This window comes from Terrapene carolina, unplaced genomic scaffold, assembly GCF_002925995.2.
Source record: "Terrapene carolina triunguis isolate 2854851 unplaced genomic scaffold, T_m_triunguis-2.0 Scaffold67, whole genome shotgun sequence".
Classification (NCBI taxonomy): domain Eukaryota; kingdom Metazoa; phylum Chordata; order Testudines; family Emydidae; genus Terrapene; species Terrapene triunguis.
Window position 1 is genome coordinate 24929790 of NW_020664418.1, and position 20568 is coordinate 24950357.

Below are 20568 nucleotides of genomic sequence, written 5' to 3' on the forward strand. Positions count from 1 at the left end.
GCCACCAGCCTGCTCAGCTCGCTGCCAGCCTGGCGTTCTGTTCACCTAGGCCGGCAGCGGGCTGAGTGGGCCCTGACCTCTGAAACCCCCCACACCCTCAGAAGGGTGGGTGTGGGGGGCTTCAGAGGTCAGGGCAGAGGGCTGAGGGTGTGTGGAGGTGCACGGCAGAAGGCTGGGGGTGTGGGGGGCTTCAGAGGTCAGGGCAGAGAGCTGGGGGTGTGTGGAGGTTGCAGGGCAGGAGGCGGGGGGTGGGGGGGGTTCAGGGCAGAGGGCTGGGGTGCTCGGCTCGTGGGGGTGCTCCCAGCCCCCTGCCCTCTGCCCTGAGCGGCTCATGGCAGAGGGCTGGAAGGGATATGTCCTGTTCCACCCCCTTCCCCAAGGCCCCGTCCCTACCTCTTCTCTGCCTCCTTTACCCAGGGCCGGCTTTAGCAAGGGGCCGTGGGGCTGCCGCGCGTCGGCTGGAGCTCCGGCCAGGAGAGCGGGGCCGCGGGGCTTTTGCGGAGCAGCGCGCATGCTGCCACTCCTCCCCCCTCCCTTTGCAAGGGCTGGCGCAGGGAAGGAGAGGAGGAGGGGCAGGAAAGCAGGCTGCACCATGGCTGTGGGAAGAAGCGGGGGAGGGGGGAGCTTGGCTGCTGCAGGACGAAGCTTCTGCCTCCTGCCCCAGCATGGGAGAGCGGTGGGCGGGGGGGCTGAGTGCGGCTGGGGGTCAGAACCACGGCAGGCAGCCACGTGACATTCAAAATCAGCTCGCGTGCCGTGTTTGGCACGCGTGCCGTAGGTTGCCGACCCCTGTTCTATACTGTCACTTATTTACAGGTTTTAGCAGGATAACCTTCAACTAGGTTATTCACTTCATTCTCTCTTATCTCATTGTCTCAGCACTTCCTAAGTAAATATTTGAAGCATCTTTTGATCTACCAAGTTAAATAATTGGTACTTAATGATGCTTTTTCCTGCTTTTTTGAAACCCTAACAATGTTCTCTAGTTAATGAATTTACCACTTAATTGAGTGAGGTTTTCCTCCCTTTTTAGGGTCACACACTGAGCTCACTATACTGTACCTCAGCAGAGTGAAAGAGCCAGAATTAATGTCTGATCCCTTCAGCCTCCACAGCTTTACTGTTCATAGATAAGGCTGGAGGGTGATTTAGAACCACCTAAAAATCAATTGCAATTGGCAAAAAAACACTAAAAATCCTCTCTACACTCCGTGCTGCTCCTTGGCTTCTAATTGATAGTTTTGTGACAATGTCATACCAAGCTATTGCCAAGAGGAAGCTGAGGTTCATTGAAGCTTTCAGGCCATATGAGACATAAGCAGATAAATTTATTTTAGTAGTGATGTGCTGGAGGTGGCTGCTAAAAGCCCCTTGCTACAGTTCTGCCACAAAACTAAACCGGTTGGGATGATTTCCCTGCTCCTGAAAGCAGTATTCAGAGGATGTGTGAACCTAACTCATCCATAACATTTCAACTTTTATAAGAGCCCCTCTTAAAATTAGCAAACAAAACCTGTCTGGAGAGGAAGAAAGGTCCAGTGGCCAGGGAACTAGCCCAGACCCTGCTCTGCCACAGATTTCCTGTGTGACCTTGGGCAAATCAGTGAGCTTCTCTGTGCCTGAATTGCCCATCTGTAAAATGGGGAGAATAGCACTTCCTACCTCACAGGTGTGTTGGATGAATAAATCCATTAAAGACAGTGAGGTGCTCAGATTGTGCTGTGATGGGGATTATATTGGTGCCATAGATATAATGGTAGTTAAGGCTGTGGCAGGACAAACGCCATCCATCCAAATGGAAATAAGAGATTAAGGGGAAATAGTGTGCATTCCGCTCTACTTTCACATTTCCTGCACTATCAATAATGCACTCCAGCACTTCCATCTCCAAGAGATACCCAAAAGAAATATGTATCCCATCTTCATCAAACTTGCATTCAAACATGAAACCTAACAGTGACCTCATATGCTTTTATAACAGTAAGTCAGCACATTTGATTGTCGCACATTCCATGCAGTTAGGAAATTAATGCTGCTGAGGTAGTTGTTAAGGTTTGATGAAGTTAGGTTATGCTTACTTTTTGTTATCTGGAGGTGAGCACCTTATGGAGTGGGTAACTGAGAGCACTCCAGGCAATATGAAAATGGAAAGGAATGCAGTGGGTAAGATTTGTTAGAAGAGGTAAGATGTGAATTTCTGGTTTCCTCTTTCCCAGCCTAGGGAACTATTCCCTAGGCTACAGTGTGGTGGGTGGATGAGAGAGTGGATTGGATGGGGTTGGTCTGTTCCCTCCCTCTGGGAAGAAAGTGATTTATTCTTGTTAGAAGCCTATATGGAGCTGAGTGCTAGAAATTTCTCTGTCACTTAGAGATAGGGAATGTTTAACCTCACACACACACACCGACAACAACTACCTCCCCCTTCATTAATTAAACAGAGCCTACCAAAGTATTTGTTTTAATAAAAGTTATTTCTAATCAGATTGACAACTGCTAAAGTACAGGACATAGCCAACTAACATGGTTAGATAGAGGGATCATTGGATGTTGGTTATACATACAAACCAAAAAATAAACAATAAATAAATAGAATAATAGAAGATTAGGGTTGGAAGAGACCTATGAAGGTCATCTAGTCCAACCCTCTGCTCAAAACAGGACAAACACCAACTAAATCATCCCAGTCAGGGCTTTGTCAAGCTGGGTCTTAAAAACCTCTAAGGATGGAGATTCCACCACCTCCCTAGGCAACCCATTCCAGTGTTTCACCACCCTCCTAGTGAAATAGTGTTTTCTAATATCCAACCTAGACCTCCCCCACTGCAACTTGAGACCATTGCTCCTTGTTCTGTCATCTGCCACCACTGAGAACAGCCGAGCTCCATCCTCTTTGGAACCCCCTTCAGGTAGTTGAAGGCTGCTATCAAATCCCCCTCACTCTTCTCAAGACTAAACAAGCCCAGTTCCCTCAGCCTCTCCTCATAAGTCATGTGCCCAAGCCCCCTGATCATTTTCGTTGCCCTCCGCTGGACTCTCTGCAATTTGTCTAAATCCTTTCTGTAGTGGGGGGGGGGCAAAACTGGACACAATACTCCAGATGTGGCCTCACCAGTGCCGAATAAAGGGGAATAATCACTTCCCTCAATATGCTGGCAATGCTCTTACTAATGCAGTCCAATATGCCATTAGCCTTCTTGGCAACAAGGGCACACTGCTGACTCATATCTAGCTTCTTGTCCACTGTAATCCCAAGAACTGCTGCTTAGCCAGTCGGTCCCCAGCCTGTAGTGGTGCATGGGATTCTTCCGTCCTAAGTGCAGGAATCTGCACTTGTTCTTGTTGAACCTCATCAGATTTCTTTTGGCCCAATCCTCCAATTTGTCTAGGTCACTCTGGTCCCTATCGCTACCCTCCAGCGTAGCTACCTAAAACACTAATCAACTAATGTTTGTCAACAGTCAATTTGGGGGTTCAGTTTGGAGCACATATTTACCATTATGTCTAAAATCTTCTGTAGACAAACACTACCAATGTAATTAATATACTAGGAAACAGTGCATGAGGAGGAATGGTATGGACAAAGGACAGGTCCCAGAGTGCTTTAGATTTCTTGCAAAAGGGGTACAAATAAAAATGAGACAATCTAGTGAAAAAACTGCCAAAAGAATAATAGTTTAAAAATCACTTCTTTCTGTATCGATTCATTTTTCATCAAACCACCAAGAAAAATTCAAATCATACTCAAAGTTTAGATTCTATATTCTGGGTTTTGTAATTCCAATAAGATATTTTTGCAAAACATAGGTTTAAAGCTCTGTTAAAAGGGAATTCTGTAACACAGCCTTAACAACATTGCAGCAGCTATAGTCTTGACAATCCATCACTGTCTTCAGCTCTAAAAATGATAGCAAAAGACACAACCTATCACAAATGGAAATTAAGCAGGTGAGCTACTATACAGCCCAATCTGCTGTATATTTCACCTCTTTCATGGTTGCTCCCCCAACCTTGGCATCCTAGGCTTCGGATGTAAAAGGAGTTTCCTCTTAAACCAACTGAAGGCTAGATATACCTGATGCATCTGGCAGTGCTGGAGCAGACTGCCAAGCTGCTCATTTTGGACCCGATCCTGTAAAGTGCTGAATGCCTCCTGAAAGCCACTGGCCACTCTAAACCCAACCACTCCAAGCGCCGAGTGGAAGTCGAAAGCATCCAAGACATCACCTTTTTTCCTCTTCTACATTCTACATACAAGGCCAAATTCAGCCATGGGGCAACTTTACTGGTAGGGTTGTACTGGACTCAGTGACTCTCACATCCTTTCAACTCTGAATCTCTCTGGCTTTAATCAGAACATTAGAGATAAAGTATTACAGCAGTGCTCAGGATTGAGCCATGTGCCTCCTGTAACATTAATGGGAGTCTTACTGGAAAATCCATACAATCTAGCCTGAAAATGTCTCCATTATTGTTAACAATACTTGGTGGTTGTTCTGTGGTTCAATTTAGTTGCATATTTTATTGAAGTATTAAAAGAAATGTTAAAAAACAATGAAACTTTTTTAAAAACTAAGTCTAAAAAGAAAAACCTTTCCATTAAAGTGTGAAGGCCCTTGGGCTTAATTCAATTATAGTCTATGACGCGTGTACAGCTGCCTCCAGCTCATTCTCGACATACGATCTTTGTAAAATAGGAAATTAGCATGTGTGAGCAGCAACTACTCTAGTAAATGAAGTATCTCAGTTATTTTGTTCCTGAGAACAGAAGTTGTTAATGTATGCAAAGAAATTATAATATATAAAATTATACATATATATAGTATGTGGGCACGCAAGTGTGGTTTACGCGCGTGCACACACACACAAAATAACTTCCAAATTGTCTTTTAAAATGACAGTTTTCAGTTAAACATGCATGAAAGACTACTTATTACTACTGTTGCCCTTTATGCCATGCAGAAGAAGAAGGGTGCTTTAACCCATCAAATACCCTACGCAATTCTCCGTGTGCAGTCATGGTATGACATCTTTAACTCTTTCTGTGAAGAGTTTTATCTTGGGTGCTTATGATCTCTATGTGCAAGCCATCAGCACCATCTCCTATTCTGAACGGCATGTTGTCATGCTAAAAAAAATTAAAGATAAGGAATAAATGTGTCCATCTTCTTTACGAGTTAAAGGGCTAGCAAAAGGCTAGCTTTGCAAAACTGCTACTACAGCCAATCACAATACTCAGCACTACTGTAAACATTTCATTTTCACAAGTGTAATCTTTTGCACTGCAGGTATAGCTCACCTTGTTGCAGCTGAGAGTACCACATGTGCTTTCACCAATTCCAGAGGTTTGCATACGTTAGGGACAAGGAGAAGAGAAAGGCTGGGAGACAAAGCAGAGTAACACAAAGTGTCACTCCAAAAGGGCACAAATATAAAAAAACACTGTGGGTATAAAAAAGCAGCCTGGGGCGGTTTGGATCCAGGGCTTCAATCTTTAATTACTGTGCAGTCCATCCACCAGAAAGGTTTTGCTTTCCCCCAGGCCACTGTGTAAAAGCCTGATCCTGCAATTACTTAATACCAGGCTTGCTATCAAACTATTCAAAGTAGCAATCCACATTCTTCTTAGTGTATGGTTGACTGGGCCCTTAGCAGCCTGTGGAAAACCAAAATCTTTTTAGTGTATGGGCTACAGAGTCATCAAACACCAAAGCTCTGAATCTGAACTGTTCCACTACACTGCTACTGTGTGTCACTCACTACCACTGATAGTTATGCATGTGCATCCAATGTAGGATATACTGAAATCACTTTATATGTTGGAACAGAAAAGCTTTAAAGGTTCTAAAGCTATCATCTTCTATCCTCATTTTTGGATTCACTGTTTTTGCTTCTTTGGGTGGGCTGATAGGAAGGGTCTTCTTGGTTTGTTTCTTCCCTCTTTGTAGATATAAAATATATTTTTAAAACAATGAGGAAAACTTAACCAAAGTTATGTCAAAGCTTGATTCAGGATCACTTTGGGTTTGGAGCAAGAGTTGGAGGCCTCAGATTGCTTTATATTTCCTTAATTACAGATAAAATTCTACACTCTTTTTAAGAGACAGCTCATGTGGTAACACCACCTTAGGCATCTTGAAACTCCACAAGGTTACACACACACACACACACACACACACACACAAATCACCCCTGTTTCAGGGGCAAGCTTTGCCTCTCCTCCTAACCCCCCTTCTCCCAGGGAAGAAATTTAGCACAAAATTGCAGCACAAAATACACAGATCTTTCAGGATCATCCAAATCTTGGGCACCCCAAGGATAACGGGTGATCTGCACTGGGAACCTGAAGCAGCTCTGGGCCCTGCAATTCTGTCATGCCCTCGGACAACATCGCTGATTCCTTAGAGGAAAGAGGCTCCCGAAGAAACTTGAAATTGCCTCTTGCTGTTGACTTTTCTGCTATGTTCACCATCCCTGGTCCCTCTTTTCACATAGATTCTTTGCCCTATGGTGGAAGAACAGAAAAATACTGCCATGGTGGAAACACCCACAACCCTATTCAGCATGGAGAGGAATAGCCACAAAGAAAGAGCTCCCTCGATGCTGCGATCAGAACAGCAACATCTGGGCCTTAGTTTTTACACCATACTTACTCTGCAAACTCTCATTATCCTTCTTGTTCATCACTGACGTTCATTCGAATTTGCCTGAGTGAGGGCCTCATCCTCAGTTATGGCCCTACCTGTTCTCTTCCAACTTCCTAGCAAAGAAGTGGATGTTATAAATACACTCAACTACCACTCGCTGTGGAGCTCCAGTTATAACAGGCATTAACTACATCATGGTACCCCTCCAGCTCATACCGAGACTTTATTGCAATAGTAGCTGCTTTTTATTTTAACTTATTACAAAAAAAGAGTGCTGTGTAACTCTGAACACGCACTTATTTTCAAAGAAGAATAGAAAATATGCTTATTAAGTCAACAGAATAAATCCCAGCTAATCAAATACTTTTTTAACACACCTTGTTTTCCACAATATTATCATGGACAGGATACTTGAAAAAGAGAGAGAGAGACCACATTTGATCTGCTTGATTTATGAATTCCCACAACTCACTGCACACATTTCTATTCATCTCAATTATAAAATATATCTTAAGACTTAAAACTGTAGTTACATTTACTGAGCATGCACTGTAATAACTGTATTCTGTACATTTATTTTAGGGATAAATCTCGATTCCATTGAATTCACTCGCCAAACTCCCAGTGACTTCAATCGGACCAGGATTTAACCCTGAATTAGAGTTAAATGCTAGATTTAGGGCCAGATTCACATTGACACTCAGACAATGCAGAGGAGCTAGACTCTAACTGGCATCAGAAAACTGATAATCTCACCATGGGTAGGGAAGCTCTTAATTGGCAGAAGGCTGGCAGTGTGTTCCTGTGCTAACTTCCCCACACACACCCCAAATCACACAGGAGACCTATTAGGGGATGGTGGGGAGGAGAGAAAGCAAGGAGGGAGGAAGTTGGCTTTACCAGTTCTCAGCTGGTATGTGTTCCCTTAGAAACCACACACCACTGGTGTAAGTTAGAGTAGTCTATCTACGAGCTGCTCTAACTCATGCTGGAACCAGGTGTAGCACAGAATGGTCCAGAGCTTAGGCACAAGAAGGGATCCATCTCTCTCACTTTATATTTTAGTTTATTACAGTTTGAGGATTTTTTTTTAAAACTTTCCATATAGAACCTGCACAGCCAGCCAATGCACAATGTATAAATCAAAGGGCCAGGGAAGCTTCTAATTAAAGTTTTATGACTTTTTGATTTACTCTATGTTTACACTTATTTATCTCTTATTTACACTGTCTCTCTCTCTCTCTCTCTCTCTCACTCACTCAAGTATTTATCCTCGCCATAAGCATATAAGGTACAGAAGTATTATCCCAGGGGATCTCAAACTGAGGGTCATGACCCCTCGGGGGGTCACGAGGATATTACTGGGGAGGGGGGTCATGAGCTGTCAGCCTCCACCCTGAACCCTGCTTTGCCTCCAGCATTTATAATAGTGTTAAATATTTTTTAAAAGTGTTTTTAATTTATAAGGGGGGTTGCATTCAGAGGCTTGCTATGTGAAAGGGGTCACCAGTACAAAAGTTTGAGAACCACTGTATTATCCCCATTAACAAATGAAGAACTGAGGCAGAAAGATCAGACAAGTTGTCCAAGGTCATACAGAAAGTCCATGGCAAAGCCATGGATTGACCATAGCTCCAAGTCCCATTCTAGTGCCTCGACCAGAAGACAATCCTTCTTTCCTATGGTGATTGGAGGTCTAGAAATACACCAGACCCAAGCATCAACCCCCATGAAAAGCCGCCAACATACTTCACTGATAAGATCAACCAAATATGTATGGAGCTGACGGGGAAAGAAAATTCCACTCCCAAACTTTTATTCACCTCACCACCCCGACTGAGTTTGGCCTTATCATACACTACAAAGCCATATTAAAGCCACAACCTTTGAAACAGATCCATGCCCCTCCTGACTGGTAAAAGCCAGTAAAGAGCAACTATGTCTTCTACTAAGGGAAATGGTTAATGACTCTTTCAGAGAAACACACCTACCAGGCTCCTTGAAAAATGCAGTAGTTCACCCAATCCTCAAAAAGCCAACACTCAGCCACAAAGCTCTCTCCAACTCCTGTCCCATCTCCAGCTTCTCATTGCTAGACAAAATAAATGTGAAAGTAGTAACCCATCAGTGAGCATCCTGGATATCTCACAATCAAAATTCAGACCAGGCCACAGCACAGAGACAGCTCTGGTGGCACTAAAAGATGACCTCTTCGTGTCCAGGGATGAAGATAAGATCTCCAGGCTCACACTACCGGCCTCTTTGAAGCCTTTGACACAGTGGACACAGTGAACTCCAGCTGTGTCACTGCTAATGTGACACAGCTGGAGTAGATGGTCCAGCACTATAACAGCTCCAACGGTTCCTTTCCAGCAGAGTTCAGAGCAGTGATGGGTAATTGCTCCTCCCTCCCAAAAGCCCTCACCTGTAGGGTCTCGCAGTGATCAATACTATCCCCTCTTTTCTTCAATATCTACATGAGACCACTCAGAGATGTAGTGAGACACTAGAGGCTTAGCTGCCAACGGTACGCTGATGACACTCAACTTTATAGCTCATTCTTAAAAGATGCAACCACCCCCACTACTACAATGTCAGAGCCTGGCCATCTTTAGGAAATGTTATAAAACCTTCCTCTTTGAGAAAGCCTTTTCCACAGTAAGTGGCGCTGTCCCAATACAAACATCCTCCCCAACCCCAGCATCCCCAAAAAACCATACCCCAAGCAGAATTTTGACCCCAAAAGGGAGAAGTGCCAGAGACTCCATGAAGACCACCAGAGACTTCATTATTTCTATTGATTTTACATGTGAGGTGCTTAGATACTATGTTGATGGGTGGTAGTATAAAAAGCAAGATAAATACCATAGATAGAAAAGGGTTCAAATGTAAAACTATTTACATCTGTTTGTATAATTAAAGAAAGTTATACTGATTTTATTAAAATAGTAACTCAAAAGTATTTTACAGGATAATGCATTCAGCATGGGAGTCAGGAGGTTTGAGTACCAAGTCATGTAACCTCTCTTGCCTCAGTTTCCCCACTTTTAAAATCGGGATAATGACCCTTATCCACATCTAAAAATGTTCCTTGAGGTCTATTAATTAAAAACTCTTTAGTGGTGCTAAGTAGCATTAATATAACTATTATTTATTTAGTTCACTATTTTGAGTAGGGGAGGAGAGAGGGTTTTACTTCTTGCTAACTTCGAGCCATTCTATGAATTTACAATTTTCTGGATATTAGTATAGCCAGATCTGATTTAATTTATTACTAATGATAATAGCACTACAGTGACCTGTACTAAATATGTGATAAGAAAAAGTCCTCTTTGGACTGTACCTGCACATAAATGCTCCCACAACTCAAGATACTGAAGTTCTATATTTAACCCTTCACAACAGAATTTGCTCTGATTTTGTACAATTTAAGCAGCATGTAAGTAAATATGATTTAGTTTTCAGTTCAAATCTATCTCCATCCAAACTGGAAAGTGCAAGTGTTGTAATGGGTCAAGCACTTCCACAAAAATGGAAAAATCCCTAATTTTATAGTAAATATTGTATAGCTGTTACTTTATAATAAATGGCAAGTTATTCCTTTAGACTTCAGAGTAATAAAAATTATGATGAAGTTTATATGCACAGAATCCCCTAGTAAACACCAACAAATGTTATGGATAACTCTGACCAAGGATCATATGATCAACAGAGCTTTTGTGAACTGTTACACAGAAGCTGCAAATTCTTCAAAATTCATGAGTTATCTGCTACTCTGCAATTCAATCCTACATTAGGCAAAAGAGTAGGCTAGCACCTACATTTCTAAAGCTCCTCTCCATATAGTTTCTGCAAATGGTATAGTACAATAGCAGCAGGTTCATGATCTTTCCACATATCAGGTAGCTCCTTAAGCTCCCAGCCCCCCACAGCTGACTATCAGCTCAGGGTGTTCTGAGCAGCAGTGAGTGGTTTGATTGAATATCTGATATTTCCATCCAATTGGGCAGTAACTGATTAGTGCATTTAGTAGGGCTGTCAAGCGATTAAAAAAATTAATCGTGATTAATCACGCTGCTAAACAATAATAGAATACAATTTATTTAAATATTTGTGGATGTTTTCAACATTTCAAATGTATTGATTTCAATTACAACATAGAATACAAAGTGTATAGTGCTCACTTTATATTTAGTTTTAATTACAAATATTTGCACTGTAAAAAAACAAAAGAAATAGTATTTTTCAATTCATCTAATACAAGTACTGTAGTGCAATCTCTTTATCATGAAAGTTGAACTTAACAGTGCCGGGTTTACAGTGGCTCCATGGAGCCGGACCCATGCTGAGAACGGGCCCCAGCCTGCTCCGCTTGCACTGCACCCCGAGACCCCGCTGGCTCGCCCCGCCCACCACTTGCTCCCCTCAGCCTGCCTGCCGGCTGACCGAGGGCTCCTCTCCGCTCCATGGCCCCACCTCCTGCTCCTCTCAGCCGCCTGGCGGGACCCCAGTGCACCTCTGGCTCTGGGCAGTCTCTGCTTCCCACCACCTGTGGGGCCCCCACTGTCTCCCTGAAGCTGAGCTGCTTGGGACTGGTGCAGAAGTCTGGCCAGTCTCAGCCAGAGGTGTGGGAGACGGGGGAGACAGTGTGGAGGGCTTGGCTGGGCCCCTCCAGGCAAGTGTGTCTTGAGGAAGCCCGGCTGGGGCAGGCCCTGGCCTGGCAGGCAGATCGCGCCACTCCTGAGGCACAGTCACCTCCCAGCAGGGCCGGTAAGTGCGGCCAGGAGGCAGGGCTTGGGGGAGCGGGTCTGTGGGGAGTATGGGGCGTGCGGGACTGGGAAGGGGCGGGGAAGATCTGTGTGTTGGGGCACTAGGGAGTGGGGGTTCTGTGGAAGGTGCTGGGCAGCTGTGGAGGGGCTGTGGGCAGGGGTGGTGTTTTGCAGAGCGCTGTGCATTTGTGGGTGGGTCTGGGGGGTCGCTGGGCATAGTGGGTCCGGGGGCCTCTGGCCATAGGGAGTCGGGGGGTTTTGGGTGGGGGGGGGGCTGTGGGATGTGGCATGGGCCTGCCCCCGAGGGGAAGGGGCATGCTGGCAGCACAGGGCCGGGCAGGCCACTGTACGTCTGGCAACTGCCGGTTTGTAAATAGTGCCCTTGGATTGGGCGGAGCAGGGCTTCTCCTGCCATGCTGTGCCCCATTGCCTCTAGCTGGCCCCTCGCTCCGGGGACTGACCTCCCTGCGCCATGCTCCATTGCCTCCATGGGGGCCCACTAATGTTTGGCGCCGGGCACACAAAAGGTTAATCCGGTCCTGCTTACAAATCTGGAATTATGTACAAAAAATAACAGCATTCAAAAAGAAAACAGTGTAAAACCTACAAGTCCACTCAGTCCTACTTCAGCCAATCGCTCAGACAAACAAGTTTGGTTACAATTTGCAGGAGGTTATGCTGCCGGCTTCTTTTTTACGTCACCTGAAAGTGAGAACAGGTGTTTGCATGGCACCGTTTTAGCCGGCGTCGCAAGATATTTACATGCCAGATCCGCTAAAGATTCATATGTCCCTTTATGCTTCAACCACCATACTAGAGAACATGTGTCCATGCTGATGACTGGTTCTGCTCAATAGCGATACAAAGCAGAGCGGACCGACGCTTGTTTGTCTTAGCAATTGGTTGAACAAGAAGTAGGGCTGAATGGACTTGTAGGCTCTAAAGTTTTACATTGTTTTGTTTTTGAATGCAGTTATGTAACAAAAAAAAAATCTACATTTGTAAGTTACATTTTCACGATTAAGAGCTTGCACCACAGTACTTGTATGAGGTGAATTGAAAAATACTATTTCTTTTGTTTACATTTTAAAGTGCAAATGTTTGTAATAAAAAATAATATGAAGTGAGCTCTGTACACTTTGTATCCTGTTCTGTAATAGAAATCAATATATTTGAAAATGTAGAAAAACATCCAAAATATTTAATAAATTTCAATTGGTATTCTATTGTTTAACAGTGCGATTAATCACAATTAATTTTTTGAGTTAATTGCCTGAGTTAACCGCGATTAATCAACAGCTCTAGCATTTAGTGATATTGTTGTAGCATCAACCTGATTAAGAGGCCTGTTTCTCCCACTGAATTAGACAATGTAACTCTGGAATTCTTCAGGGAACATTTCTAGGGCTGCCAACCTCAGAAACATCCTCGTTATAACTAAGGCTACGATTTTGTTACGGAGGTTGTGGACGTCATGGAATCCGTGACTTCCAAAGACCTCCGTGACTTCAGCCCCAGCGGCTGGGAGCTGCAGGGTCCCGCTGCCTCCCGCAGTGGCAGGGAGCTGTAAGGTACCCGCAGCTGCCATGGGCAGTAAGGGTACTCAGCAGCTCCCCGGCCGCCGTGGGGAGGGGGCAGGGGGATCTCCGCAGCTCCCCGGCTTCCGCGGGAGAGGGGGCAGGGGACCCTGGAGCTCTGAGCCTGCCCCCAGGGGGCCCTGGACCTCCCAGTCACCCCGCAGTTGGCCAGACCCTTCCCATTTTATCATGGATATTTTTAGTAAAAGTCAGGGACAAGTCAAGGGTTTCCATTAATTTTTCTTTATGGACCATGACAAAAAGCTTAGCCTTAGTTATAACAACTGAACAAACAAGAAGCCACTAAAACACCACATGGAGCTGTTTTAGCAGTAAATCTGCACATTGGTTCAGGACACCAGGGATGTTTATTGGTTGATTTCCCTGCAGGTGGTTCCATTAACAAGGTTAAATAAGTGGTAAGCAGACACGCGGTTATGGGCTTCATACCACTTCCTGAGCACTTCAGATAGATTACCTGTCTAAATTTCCCTAATTTTATATTTCTGCAAATAGAATCATTGCTCTTGGTGCCTCCCATTTTAGGCTAAATTTTGCCTTCAATTAATTGTATGTAAATCAATGGGGTGACACAGATGTAAGTGAAGGGAGAGTCTAACTCTTCTTCTTTCTGGTTATTCTTAGGGAGCAATCATGTTTAATTTTCAACAACATAAAGAGGTTGGTTTTTGCTACTCCATATGCTAGTGCTTTTATATGTAGAGTACATTGTCACTGTCTCATTCCAAGTATATGTAAGCTAAAAACTAGAAGCATTGGTTTGAAGACTGACAGGCAAACAAGTTCTGTTCAGAAGACACAATATTAATTCAAATAAGTACCATGTTTGGTTATAATATTTAAGATTTGAATTCTTCTATTGGAGAAGTAGTCTATAATTTTGAAAAGGGTTTTCTTTCATTCTCTTGACATTCTATTGAAAGTAGTTTGTTCATATTCCATCATCACTTTTTATATCAATAAGTTGCACGGTAATAACTTATCATAGTATATCCTTTTCTGCAAGAGTTCATATAAGTTTAAATTAAAAGGAGAGTATCTAACATTTTATTTACTACTTTTGGAACATAGTAGTATGTAGGGGCAGATCCACAGCGGATGTAAATCAATGTAGCTCCATTGACCCCCACAGACTTACACCAGTTGAAGACAGGAATGTTGTAAAAATCAAACATGGACAAAATTCAGCCCTCACATACTCGTCTATTTCCCATTAACTTCCGCAGGGATGTAACATTGTAGAATTTGGTCCATATATGTAAAGAGAAAAGTTTTTGTTTTCTCTATGCAGCGTGTATTACATAATAATTTGATTTACTGTTCAATGGCTGCAACATAAAACAGTACTTAGTCTCCATTGTTCTCTTTTTTAAAAAACAACTGAAGAACAATAACTCTGAACTTTCTTTTCCATTGAATGTTTATTTCAATCCCAAAACATTCTTGACTTACCAGTTATGTAGAAGACTACTTGAGCTAGCCAGGCTCAGAGCACAGAAACTACATCCAATGCTGTAATTTTATTTTATTAGCTGCTTTATGGTGACTATTAATAACGACTGTAAGACATGTGAATTTGCTGATTCTGTTATTTTAGTAAAAGGTACTATGTAAAATGTGAAAGCTTTATGTTCTCATCCCTGTACTCTATAGCAATCCATCATTAAAGAATCTCTTTTTTCCAGGACCTTAATCATTTTCACAGTAAGGCTTCAAACCTCCTCAATCACAGGTGGCATATTATTAAATGCCCACTTATAAAGATGATGTGTTAACTGCTATACTTTTTGAATTAATGGAGAATCCATACCTACATAGTTGGGAAATGTAAAGAAGTGAAGTACTTTGCTTCTATGAATACTGCTAATTAGTTAATTCATTGCAAATTATTTGCCTACAATTGTATCCCAAAAGGAAAATGGAAGAAGAGGAGGTTACTCACCTGTGCAGTAACTGATGTTCTTCAAGATGGGTGTCCCTGTGGGTGTCCACTGCAGGTGTCGGTGTGCCCTGCGCCTTCGCTTGGAGATTTTTACGGCAGTACCCACACAGGCCTCACGTGCCAACTGTGTCTCAATTTGCGTGGCCGGGCTCCTCAGTTCCATCTCTACAATGGAGACCACTCCAACTTCAAAGCAGAGCGGAAGAGGATGGGTAGTGGAGCACCCACAGGGACACTCATTTTGAAGAATGTCAGTTACTGCACAGGTGAGTAACCTCCTCTTCTTCTTCAAGAGATGTCCTTGTGGGTGCTCCACTCCAGTTGACTGAAAACAGTGTCTCTTAAGGAAGTAGGGACTTCGGATCTGGTAGGAAAGCTGTGGATAACACAGCCCAGCCCTTACGAGTATCAGTTAGGAGTCCTTGAGTAAGAGCATAGTGTTTTGCAAATGTATGCTCAGAAGTCCAAGTGGCAGTCTTGCAAATATCTGCGAGGGAAATGTTACGTAGGAAAGCCACAGACGTTGATTCCTTATGATGTTGAATCTGTTGAGCAGGAGAGATGCAAGTCTGGTTATGGAGTCGAGGTGTGCACCTATGAACTCCAGTTGTTGAGTAAGAGTCAGTGTGGATTTATTTTTGTTTATTTGTAGGCCAAAATCCTGGAAACAGTCAATGGTCATATGTATGGCTTGAACGGCCTCCTCGAAAGTCTGCACTTTGAGCAGGCAATCATCCAGGTAAGGAAAAATTATCACTCCTTTTTTCCTTAGGTGAGCCGTTACCACCGCAAGAATCTTGGAGAAAACGCAGGGTGCTGTTGAGAGGCCAAAGGGCAGAACCTGTATTGGTAATGATTTGAGCCCATAACAAATCTGAGAAAATGCCTGTGGGCAGGATGTACAATTACATGAAAATAGGCATCCTGCAGGTCTAGGGCTGAAAACCAGTCTCCCTGCTCCAGTGCTGGAATTATGGTTGTGAGGGTAACCATTTTGAATTTTTGCTTTTTGACAAACTTGTTGAGTCGTCTGAGGTTGCAAATGGCCATCCCCCATCTTTCTTTTCTGTTAAAAAATAGTGGGAGTAAAACCCTTTTCCTTTGTGTTGGTCGGGCACTGTCTCCACTGCTCCTATTTGCAGGAGATGTTGTACCTCTCGGTGTAGCAAGTGGTCATGAGAAGAGTTCCTAAAGAGGGACGGGGGGGGGGGTATAGACAGGAAGGGAATGGAGTAGTCCAATCTGATGACTTCTAGGGCCCATTAATCCGTAGTGATGGCCTGCCAGTTGTGGTAGAAAGGGAGCAAACGGTGCGCAAAAATCTGGGTAGGTAGAATGACCGCTGGAGTGGGTGGGAGGTCTTCTATACCCTTGACCATAGCTTCAAATCTGCTTGTTAGGTGGAGGGGTTGGGACAGTGCCGATGGTGTGGGGCGTCGTCATTGGTGCTTAGGTCTCTGGCGTTGTTGATTTTGTTGATCATATAATCTCTGGAGTTGTTGAGTGTAGGCCGGACAACGTGGGCATTGATAAGGCTGATACCTATATTGTCTCATTCTAGTCGATGGTGTCTGGATTTCTAGGGATCTGAGCATCGCTCTGGAGTCCTTCATGGTGTGCAACACTTCATTGGTCTTTGTAGTGAATAACTTCTTTCCATCAAAGGGGAGATCCTCCATGGTATTTTGAATCTCACGTGGGAAAGAAGATGTAAATCATGAAGCCCAACGCATAACAACAGCCGTCATGGTGGACCTGGCAGCCGTATCCGCAGCATCAAGGGCAGCCTGTAGTGCTGTGTGAGAAATGATTTGTCCCTCAGAGACTACGGCTTTGAATTGTTGTTTCTTGTCTTCTGGGATGTCATTAATAAAGTCTATGAGTTTCCTGTAATTTCTGTGGTCATATTTGGCCAGTAGAGCCACGTAATTAGCCACCCTGAATTGCAGTGTAGATAACGCATAAACTTTTCAGCCGAGTGGGTCTAGTCTTTTACTGTCCTTGTCAGAGGGAGTGGACAAGGGTGGACAAATGCTGCTGTTTGTTCCTTTGGTTGGCTGCTTCACCTACCAGCAAATTTGGTGCTGGGTGTGTGAAAAGGAATTCTGAGCCTTTGAATGGGACATAGTATTTCTGGTCTGAGCGTTTGCAGGTAGGGGTTAGAATTGCTGGTGTTTGCCAGATATTCTTGGCAGGGTCCATAATGGCTGCATTAATAGGGAGGGCAATCTTGGATGTGCTGGAAGGTTGTAATATGTTGGTCAGCTTGTGGTGATTTTCCAACACCTCCTCCAGAGTAATCTTGAGTTTGTTAGCCAATCTTTTGAAGAGGTCCTGAAAATGAGTAAAATCATCTGCTGTTGTTGGAGGTGGGGGCATAACAGCCTCGTCCGGTGAGGGCGATGAGTTATTATTGGTTGGAGAGGTGTCAGGTGCCCCCTCTTCCATGTGCAGGGTTGCAGATTGTTCCTGTCCTTTAGTCGCAGAAGTATGCACAGGCTCAGGAGGAGATCTGTTGTCATCTCTTCTGGGGCTGTGTCAGTCACTATAGTGTCTCCTGTATGATCCCCATGGGCTCCTGTAATGCCATTGTCTGGGGCATGGCACTGGTGGTCCCATCCACGGGTGTCCATACCAGGGTGGTAGGTCCTTGGAATATGAGGACCTTGGTCTCCTTGGTCCCATGCTAGTAGGAGTGCGAAGAGGGGAGGAATGGTATGGTGAAAAAAATCCCTGAACATCATCATCCTCATCACTAGAGAAGTGAGAGGGAATAACGGTTAGCTGTCGGAACCATGCTGATAGTTCTGGTGAGAGATCACCGAGCAGCGGGGATTCTGGGGTCAGTGATACTAGCAAATCCCTTGAATGAATGAACTGCAGTACTGAGGTAGTTGCAGCTATAGTATATTGTGTTGGAGGCGACGGCAGTGCCGTGGGGTCGGCCGATGCCGAGTGCTGCTGTGCCGTATGGCCAGGCATGGGTGGTTGAGGTGTTGGTGCCGCGGCAACAATCGTACTTGGCTGTGGCATGGGCAGGCTTTGCTGAGTTGGCACTGGGTCTTTTGCAGTGCTAATCGGTGCCGTATGAGAAGAGGCAGGCAACTTTAAGCCTGAAGCCTCAGCGCCGGAGCGGTGCGTATCAGCAGCAGCCGGGATACGGGCAGTGCCGGAGGTGCCCGGAGCATCATACATGCTAAGCCGCAGAGCGGTTGGCACCGAGACAGACCTGCTCGGAGATCGTTTGGAAAGCAATTGGTCTCTGTGAGGCAAGGAAGGTGGCCATTTTTTTATCCTTTACTGACCTAGCTGCACCTTGTCTTGAAGAGGACTCCGCACCTGGGTCGGAGGCAGGTCTGAGGGACTTCTCCTTTGAGATTAACTTGAGCCTCAGGTCTCTGTCTTTTCATGCCCTGGCCTTTAACTTACTGCACTGGGCACATTTTTGGGGGACGTGGGACTCCCCAAAACAATGAACACATTGAGAGTGGCTGTCCGAGATGGGAATGGCATCTCTGGATGTAGTGCATCTCTTAAAATCTGGTGAGCCAGGCATAGTATGAACTGACAGGAAAACGGGAAGGGGGGGAAAAATTTTTTTTTGGCAAGAATGGGAAAAGGAGAATTCAAACTAAATACTGGGTAAAAGTATGTAAAAACTAACTAAACTAGCTAAAGTGGGGGAAAAATTGAGCGAGTCTGCTGAGCTCCAGCTCAGGCCACGATGGTAGAGAAGGAACTGGAGAGCCCAGCTGCACAAGTGTGCTATTGAGGCACAGTTGGCGCGTGAGGCAGGCACCGCACATGTGCAGCCTGCACAGGTATTGCTGTAAAAATCTCTGAGCGAAGGCACAGAGATGCACCAACACCTGGAGTGGAGCACCCACAGAGACATCTCTCTCGAACAAGAAGAAGAAGTTAAAATCTTGGGTCAAAATTAGAGATGGGCTCAAATCAAAACCCCAGATCCAAATTCCCGCTCCCTCTCATAAAATATGGGACATGTTTCACCATGAATTTCCTGCTTTCCATTCATAAAAGGTGGACAGAGGTCATGACCTGATTCTTTCTCTGAAAGCAATGAACCAAATTCCACCCTGAGTCAGATTACACAGGTATAAATTAGGGTGGAATTTGCCTAATATGGATAAATCTTACCTAACCAGAGAGATTTCTGGGACATGTATTAACATGATTATTGTATTAACAAGAGTTGTAATATGCAGAACATGGCAGGTAGTTGTCCCATTCTAAGTGGCATTGTGAGGCCTCAGTTGGAGAACTGTGTCCAATTCTGGGTGCCACAATTTAGGAAAGATGTGAACAAGCTGGAGACAATCCTGAGGAGAGTAACAAAAATTATAACAGGTTTAGAAAACCTGACATGAGGAAAGGTTAACAAAACTGCACAAACGTAGTCTTGAGAAAAGACGACTGAGGTGGAACCTTGTCACAATCTTCAAGTATAGTGAGGGCTTTTATAAAGAAGACAGCAATCAATTGTTCTCTATGTCCACCGAAGGTAGGACAAGAAGTAATGGGCTTAATCTTCAACAGGGCGAGATTTAGGTTAGATTTTAGGGAAAATATTCTAAATATAAGGGTTGTTCAGCACTGGAATATGCTTGCAAGGGATGTTGTGGAATCCTCATCATTAGAGGCTTTTTTAAGAACAGGTTGGACAAACACATAAGAATGGCCATGCTGGTCAGACCAAAAGTCCATGTAGCCCAGTATCCTGTCTTCCGACAGTGGCCAATGCCAGATGCCCCATAGGGAATGAACAGAACAGGTTATCATCAAGTGATCCATCCCCTGTCACCCATTCCCAGCTTCTGGCAAACAGAGGCTAGGGCCTCACAACAATTTTTTTGGTGGCCTCAGAATGCAGACATCACCTCTTACTGGTGGCCGCTCAGACAATTTTTCTTGAAGTATTTAATTAACTTTAGAAAAAACAAATAAATATGCACATATACATGTCCAAATCATAGTAATTTATTAATTAGGGGTTTTTTGAAGACTCAATAATAAAAATAACGTACAGTTGTCTCCATTCTTTACTGGACCTAAACAGAACAGAAACACAAATAAGGTGCTTTGCATGTTCTTGTCCTTTTTTATTGTTTCTTCTGCTTTTTGTTTGAATTTTTTAGACTTGCTAGCTAGTAAGTTTGCTGCTGTGAAAAGTGACATTTGCAAGTTTGTTAATATCACTTTTCACAGCAGCAGATCCCTTAGCTAGCTGGGAGGCTGTGAAAAGTGATATTAACAAACTTGCAAATATCACTTTTCACAGCAGACTTACTCAGCCCTGGCAAGCTGGGGGACAAGTTAAGCCTTGAATGGGGAGGTGGGTAGGGAGGCAGCAGGGACCATGAGGGGGATGGTGAGCCTGGGGATGGAGTCCTGCAGCCAGGAGATGGAACCCGCCGCTGCGCAGCCCAAGCCCAGAGCCCGAAGTCCCACGGTCAGAGTCCGTGGCAGGAGCCCGCTGCCATGCAACCGGAGCCTGTCGCCCACTACCCCAGGACTGAGGCCAGAAGCCTGAGCCCCACTGCCCCTGGGAAGGTGGGGAACACACACCGGCTGTCTGCTCCTCCGTATTTGTGGCT

General features: G+C 44.4%; 1 protein-coding gene across 2 annotated transcripts in view; it reads right to left on the reverse strand.

The window, feature by feature from the left end:
- The window catches only part of LOC112105649 (neuronal acetylcholine receptor subunit alpha-7), a 165420-nt gene that overhangs the window by 126232 nt on the left and 18620 nt on the right, over window positions 1-20568 (reverse strand). Inside the window, exon 1 of one of the 2 annotated variants that reach the window (XM_026648260.2) lies at window positions 394-491. The exons of the other annotated variant lie outside the window; for it this stretch is intronic. The gene's annotated coding sequence lies outside the window, so the exon portion shown is untranslated. Of the gene's footprint in view, window positions 1-393; window positions 492-20568 lie in introns of those variants that run through there. 2 annotated transcript variants of the gene reach the window in all.